This window comes from Anabrus simplex, chromosome 1 (genome assembly GCF_040414725.1).
Source record: "Anabrus simplex isolate iqAnaSimp1 chromosome 1, ASM4041472v1, whole genome shotgun sequence".
Taxonomy (NCBI): domain Eukaryota; kingdom Metazoa; phylum Arthropoda; class Insecta; order Orthoptera; family Tettigoniidae; genus Anabrus; species Anabrus simplex.
The window spans coordinates 1095915047-1095938308 of NC_090265.1; the positions used below are offsets into that span (position 1 = coordinate 1095915047).

Here is a 23262-nt window from a genome sequence, read left to right on the forward strand (position 1 = left end):
TTTGCCTGTACGCACATAAGAAAAGCCGCTGCTCCACAAATACTGTGTAAGTTCTATTGTGCTTTTAAGAGTCACACGCATGGATTCAAGAGTTCTCTCAGAGGCGAATGTATTGTTTGGTGCTTTTAAGATCTCACTCATTTCACACAAACGATAAAATTTCTCACAATCAGGAAATAATGCTTCGTCGGGAGTTTTGGCATTCAATGCATCAAAAACATCATTGAGGTCCCTTGTTAAAATTCCTGTGGCTTCACTTCCTTCAAAACCATTTGTGTGACTGTCTCTAAAAAATGAATTGCGTTTGCCATAGCCCTGCTGAATAAGTGGAACGCCAAACGAGCATTCATTTTCTGAAAACCGTTAGGGTTGATATGTGATGTGGTTATTTTTGGACATACTCGCAAACCTACAGAATCCTGGAGGGTGTCATTTTCATAAACTAGCCTGTAATAGTTGAAGCTGATACTGTGGCCTTTATAGGTAGAATTTTTTGGCAAGAAAATAGTTTCTACTGCATTTCAGGATATGAACTGCATCTGAAAATGCCCTAATCTTTCTGGAGGAGTTCACAGGATTGGGAATGCTTACATTTAAGTTATTTAGTTTACCACTGATATCAAGATTTTGCCAAGCTTTCTTGTTTGTCTGACTCCCATCGCACACAAATCCAGCAATATGAATCCCAGTATTTTCCAGTTGAATAACAGCTTGGATTATTATTTTTGACAGTATGTCACCAGGTGTGGAATTGCGACTTGCATATATTGCAATAGGTTGCACCCAGTGCTTTAAGAGTGGTACAAACATAAACACTAGGACATGATTTGCAATATTTGCTTGTTGATCTTCTGGTGTGAGATCATCAAAGTCCACGTACCCATCTATTTTTAAAGAAGTGCCATTAAACTGTATTTCTTCTTTTAGTTTAACTTTATCGAATATTAATATTCCTAACCTGTTGTTGTCATCATCATCATCATCATCATGATCATAAGTGTTAAAGGCTTGAGAAATGGCACTGACTGAGTGATGATTGATACCGTATGAACACTTCAGGCCTTTCAACAGACTGCGAAGGTGTGATGGTGATGGCAGTGGCAGAAGGTCATGCTGTCTACAATGCCTGTAACCTTTCGGGGACTTAATTTTCAACAGGAGTGCTTCCATTAGAAGTTTCTGATCATAACGTATGCCTTTTGAATTTCTAGTATTGCTCTTCTTCAGTATGGTATCCGTTATTATCTTCTGTTTCGTACTTAGTCTTTCATTAGGGGTATTTACCTGTTTTTTCGGTGATTAAATTTCTTCAAGCTCCCTTTCTAGTTGAGCATTCTTTATCTTTTCTTCTTTTAATTTTCTGCTAAAAAAGTAACTTTCTTCTGGAGATGTTTCTCTCTTTTTTAGGATACATACCCTCTTGTCATCAGCACTAACCTGTGATTTATCACCAGCACTAGAGCATACAGTGGTAATACTAGGGGAGTCTAGTATGGGATAGTCACCTGTGGAAGGAACATCTAATTTGGTAGACTGGCGTTGATATGGAGATCTTCTTACTGTGATGTTTCGTGATAAATATTTCGGAAGATTAGGAAAAAGATATGGGACTGCTGTAGGATCTATTTTTCATCTCTGTCTTGGAATTTCCACTTTTTCACCATTAATAATGAAACTGTCACATTTTTAGATAAGTTCGACCGCAAAATGCAAATCACAGATGCGACTTTTATCGCTTAAAGGCAGATCTTGACGTGGGATAGCTTTCGACCACTTCGAAAAGAGAGTGGAATCTTTTAGGGATGAAAAAAAAAAGCCGCTTCTCATTCGATATTTTATCGTAACCCGACTTGCAACCCGGGACATAGCAAGTTGTAGGCATATTCAGATGAGGAAGTAAATTGAAGCATATGCCCAAGTATACGTCCTACTACTCAAAGGCCTAAATATTTTAAACTTTTTAGTTCACGAAAAGTTAACACCAGATATTTTGCACTATAAAACTGCAAAACGTATAAAACTACCGAAAAAGACCACAAACTGTTTACACACTTCCACATAAAGCCGAAAAAAGCGCGCGTACTTGGACCTCTTATCGACAGCAGCGCTGCAGGTGGCGGGAAACATGTACACCGTGTCTGTTAACATGTGATTCAGAGGGAGTCGTCACACTATTTATTTCTATTCGTCCGGGCTACAGCATATTTATTTGCAAATATTCTCTTTCCGTATAACATCTTTGTAATTCTCTTTCCTTTTTATCATACATACAAACAAGGATTGTTTTGAAAGAGAATTACAAGTGTTTCGTCGAAAGAAGTCATTATATCGCGCACAAAATACTGATTGGCTGGTTCTTAAACTTAACGTAAAATTAACCGCAAGAGCTTGGAGTTTGCAATCCCTTAATTTTACGGACTCGCAGTTAAGTTTACGTCGGCGCGTTGTGAATGGTTCCATCAGATAACATGGCCGCAAACTTCTGTTAATGGTAATTTTACGTTACGTTTGCATTGTGAATGGGGCTTAAGCCACTTACCAGTGTATTGAAACTCCTTTCCATCCTTCTTTCTTTGCGAATAAGAAAAACCACACCCAAACACTGCGCAAGTATTCGCCATTCTGCCACACAGTAGTTTGCCGAAAAATTAATGTGAAATGTGTATAAAAACAACATAAACCAAAACTACACGTAACACAGTAACATACATGTTTACAGTGGATCTGTAGTATGTAAGATGGCGGCGGCCGCAAGTTTCCGGCTTCACTAGCACCAATTAGGAGATATAGCACTGCCTGTCTATTTAGTCCCTACTATGTGTCTGTGAGTGTGACGCATCCAGTCGGCCGTAGTCCAACTAAAATTTACAAGCAAACCTTCTCCTGAGGCAGAAAAAAACTGTTTTGCACACTATCGTATTCTTCTTTACAAACTGTGCCTCTTTGCAAATTTTTACTACAGGAGCTTTCGTGATAGAATATTTAATAAGGAAGAAAAGTGCGTCTTGGGTTGCGAACTAGTATAGCGGGAAGCTCTGCTGCATTCGACACATAGGCACGACGACGAGGCGGGCCAATCAGAGGGTGACGCCCTCTCTCAGGCCGGAAGAAGTTTGAGAAGGCAGGAGACGTGTTGAAGGGAAAAGATGGGAAAAAGAAGATATTCTTTAGTGGAGGAGAAGTGATGGGGGCCTCTTGGCTGCGGAGATGGAAATTAGGGGGATGTGTGGAAGGATTGGAGGTTTATGCTACGGTACTAGGGGTGCGATGAAGAGTGAGGAGGTGGAGGTTTGCGGTGATGTTGCATAAAGAAGTGTTGAGGAGTCTGATGAGATCAAGGGTAGGAGTTGTTTGGAAGAAAAAACTAGGTGGGAGAAAGGATGGACGGACTGGTTGGCGAGGTTGATATGGAGGAGTGGCTGGCCGGGTGCAACGAAGTGTATTGTTGGTGGGATATCTATTGAGAGGTTGGAGAGGGGAGCGAGAGGGTTCCACTACGGAAACCTTGTTACGACTTTTACTTCCTCTAAATAATCAAGTTTGGTCATCTTTCCAGATCTGCGCGAAGCAGATCCCGCGCACCGGTCCGAAGACCTCACTAAATGATTCAATCGGTAGTAGCGACGGGCGGTGTGTACAAAGGGCAGGGACGTAATCAACGCGAGCTTATGACTCGCGCTTACTGGGAATTCCTCGTTCATGGGGAACAATTGCAAGCCCCAATCCCTAGCACGAAGGAGGTTCAACGGGTTGCCCGGTCCTTTCGGACTAGGAGGACACGCTGATTCCTTCAGTGTAGCGCGCGTGCGGCCCAGAACATCTAAGGGCATCACAGACCTGTTATTGCTCAATCTCGTGCGGCTAGAAGCCGCCTGTCCCTCTAAGAAGATGTGTTGTCGCCGGTAGCACGAACGGATACCGGATGCGACTATTTAGCAGGCTAGAGTCTCGTTCGTTATCGGAATTAACCAGACAAATCGTTCCACCAACTAAGAACGGCCATGCACCACCCCCCTCCGAATCAAGAAAGAGCTCTCAATCTGTCAATCCTTCCGGTGTCCGGGCCTGGTGAGGTTTCCCGTGTTGAGTCAAATTAAGCCGCAGGCTCCACTCCTGGTGGTGCCCTTCCGTCAATTCCTTTAAGTTTCAGCTTTGCAACCATACTTCCCCCGGAACCCAAAAGTTTTGGTTTCCCGGGAGCTGCCCGCCGAGTCATCGGAGGAACTTCGGCGGATCGCTAGCTGGCATCGTTTATGGTTAGAACTAGGGCGGTATCTGATCGCCTTCGAACCTCTAACTTTCGTTCTTGATTAATGAAAACATACTTGGCAAATGCTTTCGCTTCGGTCCGTCTTGCGACGATCCAAGAATTTCACCTCTAACGTCGCAATACGAATGCCCCCGCCTGTCCCTATTAATCATTACCTCGGGTTCCGAAAACCAACAAAATAGAACCGAGGTCCTATTCCATTATTCCATGCACACAGTATTCAGGCGCAGCCGGCCTGCTTTAAGCACTCTAATTTGTTCAAAGTAAACGTGCCGTCCCACCTCGACACTCAATGAAGAGCACCGCGGTAGGATTTCATCGAGGTCCGCCTACTGCGCTCTGTTGGTATATATACGCTCCCATGCTGATGAGGCGCTGGACGTCATGTTGTGTGGGTTGCGATGAAGAGTGAGGAGGTGGAGGTTTGCGGTGATGTTGCATAAAGAAGTGTTGAGGAGTCTGATGAGATCAAGGGTCGGAGTTGTTTGGAAGAAAAAAGCTAGGTGGGAGAAAGGATGGACGGACGGGTTGGCGAGGTTGATGTGGAGGAGTGGATGGCCGTGTGCGACGAAGTGTATTGTTGGTGGGATGTCTATTGAGAGGTTGGGGAGGGGAGCGAGAGGGTTCCACTTGATGCATCTGGCGGTATATATACGCTCCCATAGTGATGAGGCGCTGGACGTCATCTTGTGTGGGGAGATGGAGGCGGACCAGGTATGTTGGACCGTAGGGGATCCTGATTGCTCTGCGGGCTTGGACGCCTGCGTGGAATTCCCCAAGTATTTCTCGGTCGGTGATGGTGGGATCGACGCCGCGGATTACACAGCTATACATGGCTTGTGGAGATGGTTATGGCTGTGATGTTGACGGTGATGGTGCGGCGGCTGCTGAGGTAGTGACAGGCGTGGCAGATGCTTCTTGTTCAGGGCGTTGGTGTGAAAGGTAGCGGGGTGGTATGTACAGAAGACTAAAACTTCAGGGGTTTGCGAGATAGGAAGGGACGATGACATAATTGGCGAAGGATGGTACATTCATATAATGGTGAAAGGAACGTAGGAAAGGGAAAGTGCAGATGTCGTGGTGAAGGTGGTTGTGGTGGTGGCGGTGGCAGGGGTAAAGGCAGAATGTTACGTAGACATGATGGGTAGCTGACTTTCCAATTGTAGACGCAGCTGCGTGCTGAATTGATTCCGGCGGGGAGCTGTAGTAAAGATGTAGAGCCACCCGGCCAGCAAAAGAAAAAAAGATGGGGATAGTCTTTGATGATTTATCGCAGGTTGGAACTGTCCGTGTTTGGAGAGATCCCCGTTTAATACGTAGGCACTAGGTAAGCAGTACGCAGACTGAAGAACATTGTTTTGTTGCACAGCGTGCTGTAGTAGGTCTTCGTTAACTGTTTTATCTATTACAGTGATGGACATTCTGAATATATAAAATAGCGCAAACATGTTTTTGTCACCAGATTGGAAGATGAAGGCTATGAAACTTGTAATGTTTCAGAAACAGAAAGGGAATTTGCTATAGTCTTTACCATTCCAACAGTTCGTTTCTCCGGGCTCGCTCATCAGTATGGATGAGTGTTAGCTGGATTAGCTGCAAGAAAAAACCCACACCATTTTCATAATATTGCAGATTTTTTCAAGAATTTGAGAGGACTGTGTAATAAATATGAAGCAGCAGCAATGATTAGATGTGGTTGTGTACAGAGAAGTTATGTTTTACGCACATTTTTAGAGACTACCGTTACTGCAGCCTGTTTGTTCCAGACTAATCCTAGCTGGGGGGGGGGGGATTGTTTGCCCTACAAACACAGTTCACAACTTCCAAACACTCATAACTCCTCTGCTCATTCATTGTCATGTATCTCCCAAAGTAACTGCGTACCTGTTGACAAAATTTGTGACACACATTTTTTTAATGTGCTGAAAAACTTAAAAATATATGATAACAAATTAAAATTATTTTCCTTTAAATATCACATAACTACTCGCGCTCAAGAAGTAAATAAGTATAACGTTTTGTATTAGAATATGGTGCTAACAAACGCGCTTCTTAAGGCAAATTGGCGTCTGTGTACGGAAACGTGCAGTGTGGTATATTAATTTTTGATATGCCAGAGTAGATATGATGAATTGTTATATTTTTTTAAAGAAAGGTAACGTTTTGTTTAAATATGGCAAAAGCAAACTATCATCTTTGAAAAAATGGTACCAGTTCGTACTCACCCATCACACGCTGGAGTATTAGTTGCTAGAAGTAGTTTCAGAATTGCAGTGAATAACAAAGGTCATCTCCAAATTGTCCATCACAAATGCATACCAATTATGTCTAAAGAACGCCTTATACTGCGAAAACGATCGCTCCACATCACAGGAAGTCAGACGTGCATAGTTAAAGAGAGGAATATCACCAACACCAACGCCATCAATTTCGCTAACATGAGCACCCTCTAATAGGTTAAAAAATTGGCACATTGTTTGAAATCCTCTGTTTTTTCTGAACAAATTTTGATGTTTGACCTTTAACAGTCCCTGTACCTACGAAGCTGGGAGTGAATCTAATTTACGTTCAACAGCGCGCACTTCCTTCACTGTTTCGGACAACAGGTTAGTGGATTTTTCAACTATCTCTAGAGCTGCCGTACGATTAAAAAACCGTACAGTGTGAAAGCACGCATTTAACTGTGTGCGCCACTGAGTCAACGGCAGCCGTCCATTCCAGTGGCAAGACACGGCTGCTACACGGCACGGCAACTTGAGCCTTTGAGTGGTTTAAAAATTACTTAACTGACAGGAAGCAGTATGTTAATATCAATGAAACTAAAGGGCCCATCTACATGTTAAACATGGTGTCCCACAATGGTCAGTACTGGGACCATTACTGTTTCTAAAATTCCTGTTTGCAGATGATATATTATTTTATATTTTATGACAGCAGCTGCGAACAGAAGATTATGTATCATATGCAAAAAGATCTGGACATACTAATACCATGGCTGAACAAAAATAGGTAATTTAGTAATAAACACCTCAAAAACAAAATACATGATATTCCATAAACCAACACAATTTATCAATACCTGTAATGTAGTAAAAATTGACAGTGAGCCCATTGAAAGGGTAAAGCATTTTTCATATTTAGGCCTGGCTTTGGACAATAACTTAAGTTGGAATGAAAATAAGTATTAGTGTAATTGGAGTACTAAAAAGATTAATGGACTATGGAATAAACAACCAACACTTAAGAAAAATATCATATACCTCCCTCATACATTCACACCTTATATATATGAATATAATATGGGGAAATTGTACAGAGGAAGCTGTAAAGGAACTTGAAATACTCCAAGAGAGCTTTAAAAATTATGTACGGATATGATTTTCTAAAACCATCTGTGGAAGTTTTTCAGGAAACAAACATATTACCAGTACAATGTCAGATTAAATACTCTCAAACTTTATTTATGTTCAGGTATAAAAATATTATGATTTCTGTTAATACAGAACTACGATACATCAAAGATATTCACACCCATAACACAAGATCAGCAAACCAGTTTTACAAAGATTCCAATACCACTACCAAATGTGGTATTAAAAGCATTTCTTATTCAGCAAGCACAGCCTTTAACAATCTACGTCCCAAATTGAAACAAATTTAAAAAATAAGTAGGTACTTCCTTGAACAGCATGTTGGAGAATAAATCGATAACCATTGTGACCTATTTTTCCACCTAAGTTTATTTTATTTTGAATGCCTTCTTTTTCTCCATGTAAAATAATGATATGATGTAAATCAGTATTTATAAAGCATTCCTTGTTTTATGTATATATACCTTATCTGTTAACTGAAACTGAAAGCTGCCAAGTTGTGATTGTAAAGGGCATTCCCTCCATGACCCACTAGCTCAATGGGACATTCCATAAATAAATAAATAAATAAATAAATAAATAAATAAATAAATAAATAAATAAATAAATAAATAAATAAATAAATAAATAAATAAATAAATAAATAAATAGTGGGCATTTCTATTCGCCAGCAGATAAAATACTACAATGGTTGATTGATGATTTTATCGAGTACGTTAAAATAATTCAGTTGGAATCAAAACTGCAGGACCCATCTGGCCAAAGCAGGGGAAGAGGCGCGGATAAGGCTTGAATCTCCCCGGTTGAGGTATTTTCGGGTTTCTCACGTTTACCCCCGAACGGTTTCACGTACTCTTGAACTCTCTCTTCAAAGTTCTTTTCAACTTTCCCTCACGGTACTTGTTCGCTATCGGTCTCGTGGTCATATTTAGCCTTAGATGGAGTTTACCACCCACTTAGGGCTGCACTCTCAAGCAACCCGACTCTAAGGAGAGATCCTCCCGGAAGCCGCAGCGGTCTCTACGGGCCTGGCACCCTCTGCGGAGCGTGGCCCCATTCAAGAAGGACTTGAACTCGCCGCAGGTTCCCGGGATAAGTGGACCCTCCCGAACACCACATTTCTCGGCAGGGTGAACCTGCGAGATTCGGTGCTGGGCTCTTCCCTGTTCGCTCGCCGCTACTAAGGGAATCCTTGTTAGTTTCTTTTCCTCCGCTTAATAATATGCTTAAATTCAGCGGGTAGTCTCGCCTGCTCTGAGGTCGTGTTTGGTTTGTGCGTGTCGCACAAAATGTTCGGTCGCTGCACACACAGCACACACTTTCGAGCTTGGTCGCGGAGCAAGGGCGGCGAACCGGCGCCAGCAGACACAAAGACGCTGCGCGGACCAACCCTCCCGTCTCACACACTCTCAGTGGTGGTGTCGACCGGTCCAGCTCCACCGGGGTGAAGCTCTTTTCAGGAGACGCGGCGGCGGCCGTGGCCGCACGAACCGCGACGCTCCCACCCTCCGAACGCAATGTCGCGTTCAGTTTTAGCAACCGACCCTCAGCCAGGCGTGGTCCGGGAACGGAATCCATGGACCGCAATGTGCGTTCGAAATGTCGATGTTCATGTATCCTGCAGTTCACATGTCGACGCGCAATTTGCTGCGTTCTTCATCGACCCACGAGCCGAGTGATCCACCGTTCAGGGTTGTTTTTTTTCATTTTTCGATCGTTCTCTCCACAGTGAGTGGAGGAGAAGCAATCATTTTCATGGGTTTCTCGTCACAGAGCTGAGAAGTGTTTCGAGCATGGGCGTGGCGTTCATTTAAAACCTTCCCGCCGGGCCGAAGCCGCGACGGATACCCTCCACTGAGCGAGGAGGTAGGTGTGTCTTATCTGTTACAAAATGGGTTATTTTATGTTCTCACAAGAGATTTTCTGGAGACGCAATATAAGCTCTATTTAGTGCAGTGAGATTGGGTGGTGGATATAATGACATGACGCACTGCAGTACCGGTATCTGCTATAAAACGTTTTCTGAAATCTGGTCATGAGCAAAGGGTCAGTGAAATAATGATAGCAAAATTTGTGCGTCCACTGGTGGTAAATACCAGTAAGAAAAGGACTGAAAAGGTGTTCCGTTACTCGTGTCGAGAAGTATCTGAAATTTTTATGTGCCATGCAGCAGTGGGATGACCCTAATATATCTACTGTAACTGGTAAAATTGTATATATTTTACGTTTCTATATCTTAAGCCAAGCTCAAATGTTAGTTTCTGTACGTGCATTATCTTCTCGATTAGAAACATGTCAATGATTATTTTTCATGTTATATTGGTGTTACGGACGAACTCGCATTTAACCAACATTTGCTCTGGGTGCGGTAAGTGCTGCCATCTGCAATGCCGCTTTAACGCAATCGTGAAGCTTCTTTCCAAAAGTTACTAGGGTATATCCACTTTCCAACATTATTGTTGTTGTGTTGTCTTCATATAATAAGCAGTTAACTGATTCAGATTTTGATGTTTGTTTGGACCAGAAAGTTCTATATTACCACTGAAATTAATAGCGTACAATTTAATTTTGTTCTAATACGTATTATATCCACATAATCGATTGTTCCAAAGAATACTATACCCAGTTTTTCGACAAAAAGTACTTTATACCATTTGAATTCATAAGGTTTTCACGGGTTTTATGTCAGAAAGTACTATATGAGCTCTTCACGGGTATTAACTTTTCAGGTATTGTTAATAAATACATAGTTGTACAGGATCAGACAGAGCTCTGGTTAAGGGAAAATATGGACCCTATAGATTCATTTGGCAGCACTGTACGTACTATTTTCCTTCACTTGTTTTGTTTTTGTTGTCGGTAATTGTGCAGTTGCAGCATTGTCAGTGTTTCGTGTTTTTAATGATTTCGTCTTCATTACGTAAACTGTTTACGTAAACAAGTAGAGTTTAGTGATATTATACATGCTATCAAGTTTCAGGAGTCTGTAGGTAAAAATGTTAAAATGATATGAGGTGGACAGAGTGAATTTAGTGATGATAACTGGGACTTCTGCAGTGAGACACCACCAGGACGTTCTAGCAGAAAGAGGGGGGATCCTGCTCAGTGGAAAAATATATTTGTATGAAGATAAAATGGAAAGCCAAACTGAAATGCTGTAGTATAGCATGTCATCACTTAGACAATTCCTTTTTTAAAGCAGGTACACTGACCCAGGATGAAATGCACACCTTTCATGAGAAGTACTGGAAACCGACTACTGCTCCAGATCAAACTAAATTTATTCAGCGACATATTTCTGTCAATACCGTCAAGAGACGACGAGTAAATATTGATGCAGCTCAGAGAATTAATACATACAGCATAACATTCTTTATTCAGGGAATATGTGGTCCTATTCAGGTATGTAAAACTTCCTTTATGTTCATACTTTCAGTGAACTGCAGGAAGATTTAACTAGCAGATCTTTAATAGTAAGTTCATACTATTACTAAGGAGCTGAACCTTCGGCCAGCTGGGAGTGTAACCATCCTATTCGACTTCATGCAAAACCAACCACTTCCTAAAACTGAAATTGGAGAAGCTTACTATTCTCGTCAAATGTGGTATTACACATTTGCTGTTATGATACATGATGCGAATGGAGTACTGATTATGGGAAACGTCCATTTCTACCGCTGGTTGGAGTCAGAATATGGGCGAGGATCAAATGAGATTATTTCTTGCGTGTGGCGTTTCCTCAATCGTGTGTTGGTGGAACGTTTCGAAGCACCTCTTAACAAAACTTTGAGTTCCATACGCATATTTTGTGACAGTTGCACTGGACAGAACGAGAACTATGCAATGTTCGTTATGTTCATTAAATTATTTGCAAAAGCCGGTATAGACTCTAAGTGGATATTTCCCGTGAGAGGGCACTCTTACATGCCAGCTGACAGAGCCTTCGGTTTAGTAGAAAGGCAACTGAGGAAGAAAACGAAGTATTTTATCCGAAAGAGTATGATGGAATTTCATCATATGTAGGTACACTTCACTCGCAAAGAGAAGTGATAGTGCAAACATGGAAGGAGTCTTCAAAACATTTCCTGAAAAATGACAAGGGTTTTAGTATTTCTCATGCCAAAGTAATCGTTTCAATAATTAAAAAAATGAAGTTTCGTTACTGTTCAACAGTTCCATGCAGATGGCACAGGAATCCCGTACAGCATTCTAAAAACTTAATACAGGAGTGTTAAGAACTTTGTTCTACCTCTGAAGCAAGTAAAGAAGAGGAACCATATGTCTGAAGCCAAGATTAACGATTTTAGAAACCTTTTAGGAAAAATGGGTATTAATTGGCAGGTGGATGCCTTCTACAAGGGCTGCTTAAGTGTTACAGATGAAGGAGGGACCGATTGTGAAGAAGAGGAGAATATTGACTGTGTTGACGAAGAACACTTCTAAGTGTCTGTTGCTTTCTAAATTTCCATTTATAAACTGACAAACTTATTAAATAGATCCGCCCGACATACTGTACTATGTATATGTGATAAAGAAGGTGATGTTCAGATGAAAATACCTGTGACACTCAATCTACTTTGTTAACTATTGTGAATACGTTCCTTTCAAAAAGTACTATATCCATTTCAGTTTATGCCAAAAGGTACTTCATCTATTATAAAGGTCAAAATGTACTAAATCCGTCTGAATCAGTATTTAAAACAGCTAATAGCGTATTTCGTATACGATATACATTAAAGTGAAATATACCTCCACGAAATTTAAATCGTTACCTACATGGATAAAATGTCACCAAAAAATTATGATGATGTTATTAATTATACAGAGATTTTCCTTAATAGCGAAATATCTTCCAGAGTGAATATAGTACCTTTTGGAAACAAGCTTCTCAATTCTCGCGGCACAGAACAGGCAGTATATAGAGATTGAGACGGCGGTGGAATGTACTATATCAGGCAAGAATCAGGTCAATTTTTCGGCGCTAGATGAAATGTGTTACTGGAATCTCGTGGATTAAAATTGTTGACAGAAAATACAAAGTATATACAAAGGAACATTACCTAATTTCTATTTTTCTGTATGTAGCCGGCGGCAACACCGGCAACGTAGACGCCACGGCCCTGGTTTAAATGGCTCTAGAACGATAGTAATATCCTGTACTCTATTGACTCAGTGGAGATGAAATATTGAACTACTTGCTCCTGAAATTGTTTTTGTTACTCTACTACTTGGACTATGCATTTTGATGTATAACGTCAATACACTGAACTTAGTGCATCACAATAATGTGTTCACATTTGGGCTTATAAGCTGTAGAACTAAGGATCCAATCCAAATGGTGAGGTATCATTTGAGTGGAAATGTGGAACATGAGAGAAAATTCGTCACTCGGTGAGCCTCAGTTTAATACGCAGAGCGGGGACGCCAGGCTATGCACTGGCAAGCAATCCCATTCTAAACCGTGAACTATGCAGTCAGAGAATACATTACTAACAATAAAAAGGCACTCAAGACCGGTACCGGTCGACAGGCCACAATTTTTGCAGCCTTGTGGAGAGCCCCACAATGTCACAAAATAATTGGAAGGATTGAGAGAGCTTTAAAGAAAGTGCGGATTTTGGGGAATATGATTTGATTTGCTATTTATGGGGTATCTCCGGAATCAAAAATATACGGACGTGGTTAAGACTTCTAGAGTTAGAGCAATTGAAGCCTTGCATTCGCATAACAAAATGGTCTGAAATCAAAAGAGCAACACGGCAAGGGATAAGACTCATTTTTGAAGTTGGATTATTTATGTGTGTGTGTGTGTGTGTGTGTGTGTGTGTGTGTGTGTGTGTGTGTGTGTGTGTGTGTGTGTGTGTGAATATGAATTCCGCTCCCTAACGTTGGGCACCGTTAGAAAACTCTTTCCGAGACCGAGATGATGGTACCGCAATAGTTTCCCTACAAATCTCTGGGACACGTTTTGTGGCGTTCGCAAATGTGAGAATTCCTTAATTAACTTCATACCCACTTCTGAATGTAAATTCCGACCCATCGTTTAATAGAGAATCTAATGCCTCACATGCCCTTGACCTTCAGCTACCCGGAGTACGAAGACGAGAAAGGCCTGATAACAGCTGGGCCCGACAAATGAGGAGACAACAACAACAACGTTACGGCTTCACTGATGTCGAAACACAAGATGCTGCCGACAACAAAGTGCATCTATGTTCCGCTGACCCTGGAGGATCTGCAGCGGCAGCTCCACAACCAGGGCGTCATTAGTGATACAGCGAAGAAGAAGAAGAAAAAGCTATACATAGCGGTACCATTCGGTAGACTTAGGATAATTAAGACTGGAGTTATATGATGTAAGAAATTTCAACAATTACCGAATGTTTGAAACATGAACGTGTTTGGAAAGAGAAATTCGAATAGGATTGCACTGTGCCAACTATTCTCAGACCTCAGCTTCACAATATAACCGTATGGAATCATATGACTTGATAAACACACGTGACGACTCGTATGGAATGATACGTACAGTGTCGTGCCATCCGTTTTTTTCAGCGACCAGCCGGATAGTTCATAACGTAACTACTGTAAAGGTAAAACCAGTTTATCAGTTCTTACCTTCGCCTGTATTGAATTTACTACTTAACTTGCGTGATGTGAAAATTCTGCAAGACAGTCCCTCATCTGTCCCCATCCGTACTTCGTTTTGTTGATGTGGTCGAATTCCTGAATATTCTGAATGTTTATTTAAAGATTAGGCTTTTTTTTTACTCTGTCCCTTTGGTGTAGGGGTAGCGTGCCTTCCTCTCCCCCGGAGGCCCTGGGTTCGATTCCCGGCCAGGTCAGGAATTTTTCTCTCGACCTGAGGGTTGGTTCGAGGTCCGCTCAGCCTACGTGATAAGAATTGAGGAGCTGTCTGACGGTGAGATGGCAGCCCCGGTCTCGAAAGCCCAGAATAACGGCCGAGAAGATGCGTCGTGCTGACCACACGACCCCTCGTAATCTTCAGGCCTTCGGGCTGAGCAGCGGTCGCTGGGCAGGCCAAGGCCCTTTCAAGGGCGTTAAGTGCCGTTTTTCTTTTAATGAACAGATCTTTACTGAAACAGTGACAAAACCCTAGAAGTCCATCGCCGTTAAGACAAAGTAATGAGGGATTTCGTGACATTAAACCATTTAAAAAGGAATTTGTTCCACATTTTTCCATCTAGATAGACTTAAAATAAATCGAAGGGTTCATTTTATCATGTTATTCGCGCTTCCTATTGATAATGTGGTTTGGAAATTGCAGTAAGTAGCTCATTCATCATATTAAGAATTTTCCGAACATTCAAGTCACCAGCTACCATTAAATAGCATTATGTACTATATTTCATTAGATGTTTATGCAAAATGACTATTCAAGTTAAATATTACTTGGGTTTAAATTCGATGTCTCGGCGACCAAATCTTTACTGAAACTGCGACCAAACCCTAGAAGTCTTCAAGACAAAGTGATGAAGGATTTCGAACATACTTAGAAAGAAATTTGTTTCGCTTTTTTTTTTTTCATCTAGATAGACAAAATACATCGGAGGGTTCTTTTTATCAAGTTATTCGCGCTTACTTTCTATTATTATTATTATTATTATTATTATTATTATTATTATTTCTTTATTTATTTACCACAAATCATACAGATTTTATGGATGGCCTAGCCCCATGTATATTAACTGCTTCACAGACCCATTGTCCTTTGGAGGTTGCAGTAAATAGCATCACTTTTTTTTTTTTGCTTTACGTCACACCGACACAGATAGGTCTTATGGCGACGATAGCATCACTTCATCAAGGTCATCTGCCACATTAAGAATTTTCCGAATATAAAGTCAGCAGCTGCCATTGAATAGTTTTATATACGATGTTTTATTAGATTTTAGTGCAAAGTTGCTATTAAAGCCACTGGCGTAGTCAAGGGGGGTCCCAGGGGGGCCTGGCTCCCCCCCCCCAAATGTTTCCTGAAACTAGAGCGAGGATCAGCCGTTGTTTTACGTACGGTACGAACAACTTAAAAACTTACGCCGAAATGTTAAATTAACGTAGCGACAAAGAATCTACTGGCAAGGCTCAATAGGGCCATACGTAATTCTCCATATTTGTACTGCTTGAATGAAAGGAAAATCCTTAGGATTGTAATGCGCGGGGATATTTGTCTGTAGAGGCCTCAGTATTGGGAATGTAACCGTGTGTTGACAAATGTCAAGACATGGGGAAAAGGGCAATTAGCAAGGGAATTACTCAGTAGGGAGCCAGATCGTGACCTCTGAGTAAACGGGGTCTACGGCCAGAAACAGTTGCAAGCTTAGAACATCGTGTCGGTACATCGGTTCCAGGAAACAACAATGTCCTAGCAATCCTGGGGTTGTACCGTGGTTGAGAGATGTGCTGTGTTTAAGTTGCAGTGTTGGGAAGACTGTGACAGGATTTTGAGCTGCATGTTAGTTTCTCATTTTGTGCCATACAAGTAACTTTTTTTGAAGAGGGACCATTTTGTCACTGAGAAGCCAAAATTATGTGCATCCCCGATAAGTTATGGAAAAGTTTTTATTTATTCTAACAGTAGCAAGATAATCGCGGATTCGTGCCTATGTTCGATAGGTAGGCCTATATATTTTGTCAAATGCCCGGGGACTGATTGGAACCTCGAATGGCACGATCAAAAGTGCGGGTAAATATTGTGTAATTGGCGGGTGTGGTAACTCAGTTCCAGTGGTTCTATCTTCTCATCGGGACGGCCTAGGCTTGATCACAGTCGATGCATGAAACATTTTTAAAATGGGAAGTCACGTTCTATTGATATGGATTCTACATAAAACACTAGATCCCGTCCCTTACCGTTCTCTAGTACTTTTGAGCCATAACTGCATCATTTATGGTGGTGTATTTTGAGCATCCAACCATTCTTCGTGCTTACCTTGTACCTTAAATGGCGAGTGGATGTAGTGGCGTACCCATAAAATAATTTCAGTGGGTGGGGTATAAGTCCAGGTCAGTAGGGCGGATACAACGTTTCCTTGGAAGGGGTTTTGAAAATATTTTTTACTTTTTATTTAGAATTTGCTTTACGTCGCACCGTAGGTCTTTCGGCGACGATGGGAAAGGAAAGGGCTAAGAGTGGAAAGGAAGCGGCCGTGGCCTTAATTAAGGTACGGCCCCAGCATTTTCCTGGTGTGAAAATGGGACACCACGGAAAACCATCTTTAGAGCTGCCGACAGTGGGGTTTGAACCTACTATCTCCCGGATGCAAGCACACAGCTGTGCGCCCCTAACCGCACGGCCAACTCGCCCTGTGGATATGAGAAGAAAGCTCCTACCGAGTGCGGTGACGGATCTTCAGTAGTAATCGATGGTTTTGATTGTTACCATGTGCAAGCATAGCTTCTGTACTCTTATCATAAACCACCTGCATCATTGAAACTGTTCGTTAAATTGATATCGTTTTTCGTTTGTGAGGAAGTAGAATTTTCATTTAATTTGTCTTCTTAAAAAAAAGGAACCACTTTGGTACAACACCCTAAGAAGATATTAGTAGATATTTCGATTACGGGAGACTCAAGGCCAACTCTACTGCACCCACAAATAAGGCTGTATCTTCCCCATCCCATGCTTTTTTAAAAACTCTGTCAATGCCAGGAAATGAATGCAGGATACCTTAAGTCAGATTTTAAAATAAAGAGACCTAAAAGTAACCAGCCGGCCCCGCGGTGTAGGGGTGAGATGGCGGCCCCGGTCTAGAAAGCCAAGAATAACGGCGGAGAGGATTCGTCTTGCTGACTACACGACACCTCGTAATCTGCAGGCCTCCGGGATGAACAGCGGTCACTTGGTAAGCGATGGCCCTTCGAGGCTCTTACGCCATGGAGTTTGGTTTGGAAAAGTGAACAGAGAAGGAAGCGACACTCCTGCAAGGCTCTTTAGCTTCCAGCTAGTTCTTCTATCCGCCCTCGTGCATTTACGACAGTTGGAAAACGTACGCCGTAATAAATGCTACTCATAACACATTTGTAAAAATACTAACTGCATCTATTTATAACAATAATCTCAAACGCCTTCTTTTTATGTGGCTCAGTTGGTTGTATCGCTGTCCTTCTGAGTCCAAGTTCGCAGGTTCAAATCCCGCCTTCGGTGGGTGGCCCTTGAAACGGTGTTGAAATAGAAACATGTTGTTGGTTTCCAGCACGTTAATAAAAATTATACATACGAATATTAGTTGCACAGAACTGTACATTTATACTACTATATTCTGTATCTCAGTCTTGCGAGGGAAACTGATTAAGAATTTGCTTTACGTCGCACCGACACAGATAGGTCTTACGGCGACGGTGGGATAGGAAAGGCCTAGGAGTGGGAAGGAAGCGGCCGTGGCCTTAATTAAAGTACAGTCCCAGCATTTGCTTGATGGAAAATGGGAAACCATTTTCAGGGCTGCTGACAGTGCGGCTTGAATCCGCTATCTCCCGCATGCAAGCTCACAGCTGTGCGGCCCTTACCGCGAGGGAAACTAATAGGACAATGTAAACCCTACCTAGCATATGTTGTGACGTGTATTTTTCTTTACCAACCAACAAAATAGGTATACCCATACGCGTTACATTCTATATTTATTTATTTATTTATTTATTTATTTATTTATTTATTTATTTATTTATTTATTTAGTGCCTTCTTTACATTGGCGAAGTTAGGGATCCAGGCCCTCTCGTACACTTAACCACATACTAATCAGAGTCTATATATATATAAAATAAGAGTTTTGTCTGTACATTGATAAGAATTTGAAAAGAATGGTATTTCTGTATCGATCATGTCCACAGTAACAAGAAAATGCAGTTTTTACTTTTCCGTAATTTCTCTGTCTGTCTGTCTGTCTGTCTGTCTGTCTGTCTGTCTGTCTGTCTGTCTGTCTGTCTGTCTGTCTGTCTGTCTGTCTGTCTGTCTGTATGTATGTATGTATGTATGTATGTATGTATGTATGTATGTATGTATGTATGTATGTATGCACACGCATCACGAGAAAATGGCTGAAGATAATTTAATAAAATCGGTATGTAAAGTCGGGGGGTGAGCCGTACAATCTAGGCTATAAATCATTTTATTCACGCTGAGTGAAATGGTAGTTTAGGGGAAGCCCTAAAATTATTTCTCAAATATTTATATTATTAGTCGTCATATCGATAAATACTACATAACGAAAGTTATATAGAATTAAATTTCCGATCATTTACGTCTTATGCATTTTTACCGTGCCGGCTGTGATAACACAGATACAGTATTCATGAATTTGGATTTTTGTTGCTAAGTCCATATCAACGCCGAGCCCCGAGAAAATGGGTAAACAGAATTTAATGAAAATCGGTATATAGAGTCGGGGAATAAGATGCTACAGTTTAAGCTATAAACAATGTTATTCACCCTGGGTGAAATGGTAGCTTAGGGGAAATTTTTAAATACCTATGTTCTTGGTCCTATGGAAAAGAACTACATAACAAAAGTTATAGAGAATACAATTTCCGATCATTTTATGTTTTATTCCGTTTTACCGTACCGACTATGGTAAGAGTGGTATTTCAGAACTGGAAGACAATTAATAAAGCGAAGGCCTACAATATCGAAAGCGCGTAACATTGATCAAAAATAATATTACACTGACCGTTGTTTGTTGTAATGTTCTTTGTCTTTATGCTGACATTCAACTCCGATTGATGGGATTACTGCTGCGTATCGAGTATAACAGCCTAACTGAATATTGGCGGGAAATAGCTGAGGAGTTAGATAACTTTCTTCTTTAGCATGCCATTCCTCTGGTTCATACATTTTTCTGATATTGCTGGTACGTAACACACTGGTTCATTATAGTATTTCAGCTATTCGATACCTACTCTGACGCGCTGTTTTGAATGAGCAGTGTGCACACTTAAGTCAGAGGCTCAGTTAGTAGTAGTAGTAGTAGTATGAGCTGGTCTAGAATTACAATTTAGGCATATTCCAATTTATGGTATCGCAATTCACTAAATAACTCAAAATTCAACTCTGAAAAGAGCTGTTTCTTAATAAAAGCTTCTTCCCCTTCATACGGCGACGATGGGAAAGGAAAGGGCTAAGAGTGGAAAGGTAGTTTAGGGGAAGTCCTAAAAAAATTTCTCAAATATTTATATTATTAGTCGTCATATCGATAAATACTACATAACGAAAGTTATATAGAACTAAATTTCCGATCATTAAATCTGCATTCGTTTTATTCCAAATTAGCAGCAAAGATGTGGTTTCTTCTCTGGCTTTCTTTATACCGCCAGTGTGGTGAATTGAGATTTTCCGACTCATCGGGTACTCCCAGGAAACAGATAAGTAAACGGGCATATTTTTTGCCCTGGGACTATCCACTATTCGAACCCCCCTCCCACCGCCGAAAAAAGGACGAAGATTGTTCACGGATCACGGATGTCTGCGTCTTGGTCATTCCAGCCCTGTAGCTTTGGGCTGTTAGTTCGGCAGCGTAGTACTGTTCGTTAAAAGTAAGAAAATGTGTGGTTTTTCATTTGATCGAGTGTTTCATATGAACGCATTGCTTTTAATCGCGCCATTCCTACTGACGTCATTATAATGACCCATGTTCATTTCAGTTGGGAAAACCTTTAAGAGAGTCCTTCTGAAAATCTGTAAAGGCAGGCGGAGAGTGAGTGTCAGCCATTATAATGAAAACTCCCCAACCTGATTCTGACTGACGGTAGGCAAGCTGGCCTACCATTACAATGAAAATTCTCTGACCCAGTCTTCATATGAGAAAATACGTTGGTGACTTCCCCGTCGTGTTTCTAGGGCAACGTTAAGAGATATGCAACTTAATACAATCTTGCTCACAACGTTTACACTAACCTAGAAAACTGTATACAGTTTAGAATTCCGTAGCGAAGCACGGGTACATCAGCTAGTCTTAAATAAAATACTGAGATACTTAAAATAGTTAAAACTACATAAATTAATAGAATTGAAAATAAATTTAAATAAATTACTAACTAAATTAATATTAAACTAATTAATATTAAAAACTCTTAAAAATGACTAATCCTCAGGCACGGACATATTCACACTTCAACCATTCAGTCAGCTGTCCTAAGCAGGTAGTCTCGGCACGTGACCTTAAATCGTGATTTTTTTAAAAAAAGCTAGTTTCTCTGGTCTGAGCTGACAGGGAATTCCATAATCTGGCGACAGTCACCACAAATGATCTATTAGTTTTATTTTGTGCGGTGCAGTGAAATGGAAAGAATGAATCTAGAACGTGTATTTAAGTTGTAAAATGATGATAAAAAGATGAATTTAGAAGAAATATGCAGTGACTGACTTTCAGCTACCACTCTAAACACCATCGTTAAAGTGTGTAGCTGCCGACGTTTATCAGGCATCAGCCATGAGACAGCCTGATAGTATGGGGTGATATGAACATCGTACCCGATATTGTAAATAAATCGCAGACAGGAATTCAGTGCTCGTTGAATTTTAATTGTTTCTTCTCTCGTCATGTGAACTAAAACGTCACAGTAATCAAGAATAGGGAAAACCATTGTCTGTATTAATTTGGCCTGTAGCTCAAATGGAAATACATCCCTCTGGCGTATAAGAGAGTGAAACACTCCAAAAATCTTTTTACGTATTTCTTTCGTGCAATCAGACCAATCAACTGTTTCATTCATCATTACGCCGAGATTTTTAACCGTTTTACTGTAGGGATTAATGTTACCATTCAGTAGGATAGCCGGGATTGCGACATTGTTTGAGCAGCTCAGTAATTTTCGTGATCCAGTTATGGTTGCCTGAGATTTTGTGCAGTTTAGTATAAGAGAGTTTCGTTATACATATATATTGAGTCGCCGGAGGTCATTGTTAATATTATCTTGTCTTCCAGTGTCGATATATTTGAAGATCGTCAGCACAGAGGTGATGTGTGTTATTTCCTGTCACAGACGGTATGACATTGATACGAATACAGAAAATTCGGGGTCCTGGAATACTGCCCTGTGGGGCAACACTAAGTTTCAGTTTCCATTTAGTGGCCTTGTCGTTTACTGTCACACGCTGTTGACGGTTACTCAAATAAGATCTAAAAACCTTAAGCGCAGCCAGGTCTAAATTTAGCAGTTTCATTTATCATGGTCGGAATTACTATAGTGTCAAAGGCGCTACTGAAATCAAGAAGGATAAGTATAGTAAGCAGTCGTTTGTCCATAGCGTTTCTAATGTCTTCAGTAACCTTCAAAAATGCTGTCGAGGTACTGTGACCCTTCTTAAATCCAGATTGGAAAGGGTCCAAGAGAGCACTTTTATTTAGTTATTCCAGAACTTGCTCGTATACTAAACGTTCAAAGGCTTTACAAAGCGCAGGGAGTATAGACATAGGAAGATAGAGGGTAATTATGGGTCTAAACTCTTAGGTACCGGTACAATATTGGCTGTTTTCCAGACAGTAGGGAAAGTTCCGTTTAGTAAACAGTAGTTCAGTATGTGCGTCAGTAGTATAGGCAGGACAGCACCCATAATGTTATGTATAAAAGTAATAGGAATATCAGCTACACCTGTAGCCTTTGATTTAATGGAATACAAAGCCTTTCTAACCCGATTTTCTGTGACACTGTGAAATGTGAATGATGGATTGGCTGGCGGGGAGGGCGGTGAGTCGGTGAAGTTAATTGGGGTAGGTTGAATATTTATTCTACTAAAGTAATCGTTCAGTTCGTCAAGTGGAATGTCAAGAGTTGTCTGTCTCTGTTGACGTTTTCCTATTCCCAGAGCTCTAAGTTGGTCCCATGCGCGATTATAATTTAAGTCGTTAGCTAAATTCCGGATATATATTTCTGATTAACTGCTTTGTGCGATTTCTTAAGATGCGGTAAGATCTGTGTCATCTAGGGTTTGTTTATAATGTCGAAATAACGAGTCAAGTTGGGCCATCATTCTCTTGGCTTCATCATCTAGCCATGGACCAGAAGGGCGAAAAACTTGTATTCGACGTATGTGTATGTCTGTGCGTATTTCTTTGCCGCATTATTTGTATAAAATGTCACTTATTTATCGCTTATCACATGACCATTATTATAACAACATTGCCGTATTTATTCTAAACCAGAATATTGCATCTTTACTTAAACTGTTTATTCTTGTATTCATTTCACTTGTACTCGGAATATATGAAATGCTGCAGTTATGTTGGGATGGGAGTAACAGAGATAGCCTTGGGGGAGGAGGGGGTTTCGCCCAAGGAGTCCAGACACCCCAGGCGTTTTAACGAATGTACTTTTATTGAGCATTTTATAAATAATGTATATTAATATTAGCTTCCGGAGTCCAACTCATTGGCTGAAGGATCAGTGTTGAGGCCTTCGGTTCAGAGGGTCCCGGGTTCGATTCCCGGTCGGGTCGGGGATTTGAATCTCGTCTAATTCTTCCGGCTCGGGGACTGGGCATTTATCATGATCACATCCTTCATGATCACATCTTTCCATATAGAGTTGGCGTCGGGAAGGACATTCGGCCGTAAAACCGGGCCAAATCCACACGTGCGGCACAGTTAGCACCCGCGACCCCACAGATA

At 41.1% G+C, this 23262-nt stretch overlaps 1 protein-coding gene and 1 non-coding gene across 7 annotated transcripts in view; one reads left to right on the plus strand and one right to left on the minus strand.

The window, feature by feature from the left end:
- The window catches only part of LOC136858040 (diacylglycerol kinase theta), a 559022-nt gene that overhangs the window by 96843 nt on the left and 438917 nt on the right, over positions 1–23262 (plus strand). The window lies entirely within an intron of this gene.
- Positions 9182–9336, minus strand: LOC136858906 (5.8S ribosomal RNA). The gene has a single exon (XR_010858686.1). It is a non-coding gene; the product is annotated as a 5.8S ribosomal RNA (ribosomal RNA).